This window comes from Limulus polyphemus, unplaced genomic scaffold, assembly GCF_000517525.1.
Source record: "Limulus polyphemus unplaced genomic scaffold, Limulus_polyphemus-2.1.2 Scaffold1272, whole genome shotgun sequence".
Lineage (NCBI taxonomy): Eukaryota > Metazoa > Arthropoda > Merostomata > Xiphosura > Limulidae > Limulus > Limulus polyphemus.
In genome coordinates, this window is record NW_013666882.1 from 80,594 (window position 1) to 87,690 (window position 7,097).

Consider the following 7,097-nt stretch of genomic DNA (forward strand, 5'->3'; position numbering starts at 1 on the left):
GTCGGCGTCTTAATGGTAACAGTAGTTTCAGTAGTCGGCGTCTTGATAGTAACAACAGTTTGAGTAGTTGGCGTCTTAATAGTAACAGTAGTTTCAGTAGTCGGCGTCTTGAAGGTAACAGTAGTTTCAGTAGTCGGCGTCTTGAAGGTAACAGTAGTTTCAGTAGTCGGCGTCTTGATAGTAACAACAGTTTGAGTAGTTGGCGTCTTAATAGTAACAGTAGTTTCAGTAGTCGGCGTCTTGAAGGTAACAGTAGTTTCAGTAGTCGGCGTCTTGAAGGTAACAGTAGTTTTAGTAGTCGGCGTCTTGAAGACAATAGCAGTTTTAGTAGTTGGAGTGTGTAAGACAACGACTATTATAGTAGTCAGCATCTTGAAGACAACGACAATTTTAGTAGTCAAAGTCAGTTAACGTTTTTTCTCTAGTAAAGATTTTTAACACGGACCCACTGCTTGAGCATTTTAAATTATACGTTAGAAAACAAATGTTTGAAATTAATACAATTGTAACAAAATAAAAAGTTAATTATAAAAAAAGGGCGATCTTGTATTTCTCTTTTAACCATTCATTTCCTTCGTTAAATGCACGCTGATCTTTCCTGCTCTTCAATGGTGTTTGAGAATATGCTTCTTCATATGTTTTCTGCAACTTCCGTTTTAGTAATGTGCTTGCTGGTGATACACATGTACATTTGGTCGATCTACATAATACATAGTGTCTTTCCTTGAAAGCAATCCACAGGGGACTTTTAAGTGCTAGTTGGAGTCTCTGTCTGTTTCTTGTGTAGTGGGACTGTATCTGCAGGTGTGTGTATATATCAAGTTGCCCTGGGATCTTTTCTGCCAATTGAATGGTTCAGAAGGTTGGCGCTAGGTAAACAAGTCCCCTTTCACTACCCGCTGGCAGCTGTAGAAGTTCCCTTGCCTCTTTACATAAGTTTAGACTCACGCATTGATTGAAGTGTATAAATATCACTGTTGAATCAAGACTCCGTTAAGAGACTTTTATGAACACTTTGTATTTTTTAGCAAACATTTTAAATTGAGTATATATATATGTGTGTGTGTGTGTATATATATGTATGTGTGTGTGTGTTCTTTATTTTTGAAAATATAGGACCAGACAGATATCAATCACTTAAACATATATATCGATAGAAGAACCAATATACAAATATTTGTAGATAAAAAAATAAAGACCTGTACTGACTTGGACAAACTATCATGTTTCTGGGTGAAAGATAGACAGACAAACAGACACATACGTGCATGCATGACTATGTAAATGATGGATGAACAAAAATAATGAAATAAAGTTGCAGACAGACAGACTATATGATAACAATTGCATGAAAAATAGATGGACAGAAACAAATAGACAGCGAAATAAACACATTACTAAATAAGTAATAAGTGGGTGGGCATAACAAATAAACAAGAAAATAGGACGTATACAAATAAGTAACTGGGTGATTAATGGATAGGAAACAAAAAAAAGGAATAAACGGAAAATAATAGCCAGAAAATACATGTAGAAGAACGACAAATTAACAACAAAAAAGGAAAGATAAAAGAAAACAGACAGAAGGCCTTGTGATTAGATAAGCGCTCAATGGGCGAAAAACAGATAAGAGAAACTTAGGTAAAAATAGATAGAAAACAAATATGTATTTATATAGATAATATTTTCAAATATCTATAGAGAAACACAGTCACGAGATTTCCAGATTTTCTCCTATGTATTCCTTAGTAATAAATTTACTAACAAAGAGAAGAAAAAAAATGTGTCTAAAAGCATAGAGAGATAACTCGGCTCGTCTTGAAAAAAATATTCCGTGACAGTAATTATACTAAAAATAAAGAAAAACACGTGATACTGGCCTTAAGCTACACCTTATAAATATATTTAATGCGTGGCGCCACTTTTTTATTATTTGTATGATCGCTGTGATATACGACAATCTTTGAAACATTGGCCATCAGGACTGACTGAGCGTAGTCATCTTGCAGGTTGTCAAACTCATAGCTCAAGTCGATCAAATAAGTAAATAACTAGTGAGGTGACTTCCTATTATTCTTTTTCTCCAAATACTCCGACCATCTTATATTATCAATGAGGGGAAAAAAAGCAGAATAAAAACCACTGGAGCTTAAATCCATTTCCGATTCTCTCTAATAATATTAGCTAATTAATCCCTAATTCTACATACAAATACATTACACAATATCAAAAAAGCTTTACAGAAATTAACGTAAGATAGTTTTAACATAAAAACTACATATAGATAGATACGTATGTGGTTGAATAGACTGATAGATGAATGGACTAATGGTTGATTTATATAAAAACTGATTACTATCCCTTAGGTGTGATAAAAAGGTGCGGCCAAAAAAAAAGGATTTAGCGACTTAAGGGGGTGAAATAAAATGATAAGAATTTTAAAGCAAATATTCATTCATTAGTTAGCCAAGCTGCATGTTTTGTTCAACTTTGGGGATGATGATGGGTAAAATAAAAGCGCTATAAGTGTAGCTACCAGTTTGGTCACCAATTTTGATTTCATTCCTTTAAATCGGACGCTCAATCCTTTTTTTGGCCGCACCTTCTTTCCCACCCAAATTGTTTTTTGGTTAGATATCATGAGTTTTTGTCAATACACAGCAAGTAAGAAAGTGACACTCGATAGTAACCAATATTAGTTTTAGAATTGCAGCTCTATTATTCGGAACAGACCTATACTTTATAGAACCAACCAGATTTTTTAAAATATATGATGGTAGTTTTTCCTCTCTAAAATAGTGTTAATAACTTCCTTTTTAGTAGCGCCATGAAATATAGATTAACAGTTTCTTGTCATCACCCGCATGCACTCGGTACAGCCGTATAAAGTATCATTATTTATGCTAATTGATTAAGCTAATATCACGTGCTAAACACTTATTAATTAAGATAATTTCATAAAACTTAGCAAATATGTGCTTAAAAGTTGGCAATGAATAATGAATAACAACCGTCCACCCGTATAATTATTTTGAAAACTTGACTAGAAACTGCTAATTTAGTTTGCTTGGCCTAACCAATACTTATGTAACTGCACGTATTTCGTCTTATAGTTTTGCTGCTCTAAACCAGCCATCTTTAATTTAAATGACAAAAACTAAAAACAATCCACCTTAATTCTTAGTTGAAGCTGCAGTAAAAATTTCACACCAATAGCTCACGTGACTTTGCGTAGGCGTGCGCAAACATTTTGATCAAAATTTAAGGGTTTTTTTGTTGAATAACTTTGTACACGTGGCTTATATTTAGAACAAATTGCAGGTTGTAAAGATCTATATGTGTACCAAATTTGAAAAAAAAAGTCAGTTATATCAAGTAATATGTTAAATTAATAAGTTTGATTAGCCATCACAACAAGAGTGTATTTAATTGTTAACACATTAGTCTTAACTAGCCTATCAAGAGTTTCCAGGATACTACTTTAACAGAATTTCAGTTAGCCTTTGCCAACTTCAGTTTTATTATCCATATTACCTTTGAAGTAGTTTCTCGGGTAATTATTAAATAAAAAACAGAGTTTCAAGATAAACTCAAAATACTACAGAAAAGCCTTCTGCGAGTATTTTGATACACTTAGATTACTAGAATACACAATCTTACATACGCATCAACTAAAAAAAATGGCTTCACAGTTTCACGACAATAAGAACATGGAGCGCATCGAGCTTCTTCATCGCATTTTATACACAGAATAGCGTCTGAGTAAACGTTGTTTTTCATGATTGAGCTCAACTTGACAAATGACCTAATAAAACAGCTGGGAATTCCAGTGCACGTACATTACTAGAGAACTCGTGAGTGTCGTAACGTTTGTATTCCTGGCATCTATTAAAACTGAAACAACAATTAAACTGTTGAATGTTTCCTTGTAGAGTTTAAACAGTGAGTCAGAGAGTCGTTCAAAATACCTGTAGATTTAAGACGTTAACTTTGTAGTCGAAGCCTTTAATAAATCATAATGTTTCTTGAAAACAGAGAGAACTTGTGCTAATTAGTCACAAATGTTATGTCTGCAACAGACAAAATTTTCGGAAACAAATATAATATTTTTATATAATGTTAGTTACTTCTTTGTCGAACATATCATATTTGATTGATTATAATTTAAAGATTTGGTAGGTAACAACGTTTAACATAATATGTACCATGTCGGAATTTTTGTAGAGTAAGCTCTAACTAACGACCTCATTCAAACTACATTACAAGTAGGTTGAGATCTAGTAAAGCTTATGTTATTTGTAGTCCAACTGTACACTCCGAACACGTATATATAGCAAAACTGATCTGACACAATAAGCTGTTGTCTGCTGGAAAATCAAGCTTGAAACCGTTTCAAGCTTTAACCTGAAAAAGGATATTCTTAACCTGACTGAGGGAATGTGGTACAAAAAAAGGCCTGTATAGGTTACACGATTACGTATTTATGTATTAGATATTTATATATTATATATTTACTTTTTAGATATTAACAGTTTCACATAATATCTTGCAGAGGTTTTATATACTTGTAAAATTTAAACTAACCAGATTAAATTCCGTTTTCTGCTTCAGATTTGTAAATTACATGAATAAGTTAATTGAAATACAGTAACACGCTGTATTAAATGTTAAATACAGTAAGAAACTAAATTAAATGTAAAATCAGTTAATAGCTAAGGCTTTGCATTTTTAACGAGTTTATACAACACCAATTAATGGTTGAAGTTTTACTCTCTTTAAAAAGTTGATAAAGACATGAGTTAATTATTGAAGGTTTATAATCATTAAAGAATTTATAAAAAAAACATAAGTTAATGGTTAAAGGTTCACTCTCCTTAAAGAATTTATACAACATCAGTTAATGGTCGAGGGTTTACTCTCGTTAAATAATTTACAAAATATCAGTTAATTGTTGAAGGTTTACTTTCGTTAAAGAGTTTATGCAAGCATCAGTTAATGGTCGAGGGTTTACTCTCGTTTAAGTGTTTTAACTGTATAGTTAATGGTTGTTTTTTTTATTTAACATCAATTATTGAATAAATGTTTATTCTTGTGAAATAGTTTATACAACATCAATTAAAAAAATTACTCTTTTTTAAAGATTTTATACAATACCAGTTAACGGTTAAAGGTTTACTTTCGTTAAAGACTTTATATAACGTATTTAACAGTTAAAGATTTACTTTCGTTAGAGAATTATAGAACATCATTTAATGGTTGAAGGTTTATTCTTGTAAAAGAGTTTATACGACATCAGTTAATGGTTGGAAGTTTTATACAACATCAGTTAATGAATACAGATTTACTTTTGTGAAATAATTTATACAACATTTTTAACTGTTTACTCTTGTGAAAGAGTTTATTCAGTGTCAGTTAATGGTTGGAAGTTTTATACAACATCAGTTAATGAATACAGATTTACTTTTGTGAAATAATTTATACAACATTTTTAACTCTTGTGAAAGAGTTTATTCAGTGTCAGTTAATGTATAAAAATTTACTGTCTTGAAATAACATATAGTTTTATTTATTAGTTAATGGTTTCCTATATAAAGAATATTTATTAGCAGTTCCTATTTTGCAGCTATAGATTTAACATCAGTTAAACTTAAATAGGAATAACTAGCAGTTAAAATTGTTTTCTTGCAGATATAAAGCTCTTAGTTAATTAATATTTTTCGTGTTTAAATAAAAAACTAGATAGCAATTAAAGTTTGTTTCCTATTTGTATAAAAGTAATATCAGCTGACAGTTAAAATTACATCCTTGTAAGTATTAGTGTAATATCAGTTAATGGATAAGTTGAAAATAGCAGTATAATCCCTTTAGAGGTTTATCCTCCTGTTCCCTCCCCAGAATTGAAGTCTTACTGGCTTGTTTTAATGTCATTACACTCTGGTTAAATGGTGTGAGTCCAGAACAATTCATATAATCCAGGATTAGTATTGCTTTCTACGTTTCTTCTTTAACGTGACTGTCTGTTAACGATGTAAGAATACTTTTATTCCGCACAGGTCTTAATCCATTATTTACTTCTTGGTTTTCTTTTAGTTTTGTCACTAGGTGCTCACTTTTGAGAAACTCCTATCTGCTCATTGTATTGTGAGCATTCCATTCTATAATAGCATGTGTTGTCTGGAGTTCCTTCTAGTTCGAAGTAATCAAATAAACGGGTTTGTAATCCCGTAAAATATCTGTCAGTCTAACCATGGACGATGAAAGAAATTGATCGTCTGTTTTAAGAAATGTGTGCAGAGTAGGTTGAGGAAGACACGTACGTAGATTAAACATAGCACCAAGTAATTTGCTATAAGGATCACATTACACATAAATATATAATAGAGTTATAATAAATAGTTAAAAACAACGTTTTATATTTACACAGTAAAAACTTTATTGAAGCTGTACGGCTTCCACTTTAAAATATCTCTCTACAAGTATATATTTTTTTTCAATTACACTAAGGAAATATGCAAATAACAATGAAGTAATGCGACAAGGGGGAAAGTATAAAATAGTCTTGTAAGTTACTCCTGAGGATGACGTAGATCACGTCGAAATTAATATATCTCCCATATATCAACGTATTGACTTGCTGGTCCCTCATCTCTATTTAATACTTGATTTTGTTTTTTATATTTCTAATGTTTCTCTAATATTTAATGATATAAAACTTCAAGGCTGAGTTAAAACTAAAGTTTTAATCCCATAATATTGTATGTTGGGTAGTTTTTACATGTTCGGCTATAGCTGACATTTCTATTTTATTATTTCTTATGTAACTTTTGTGTTCCTACAATCTATATTTTAAATTTCTTTTAGTTTGACCAATATATTTTATTTTTATAAATATATTTTATAAATACCTGTAAGGGTAAAGACCTTCATGGTTTTATTTTATAAATACCTGTAAGGGTAAAGACTTACATGGTTTTAGTTTATAAATACCTGTAAGGGTAAAGACTTACATGGTTTTATTTTATAAATACCTGTAAGGGTAAAGACTTACATGGTTTTATTTTATAAATACCTGTAAGGGTAAAGAGTTACATGGTTTT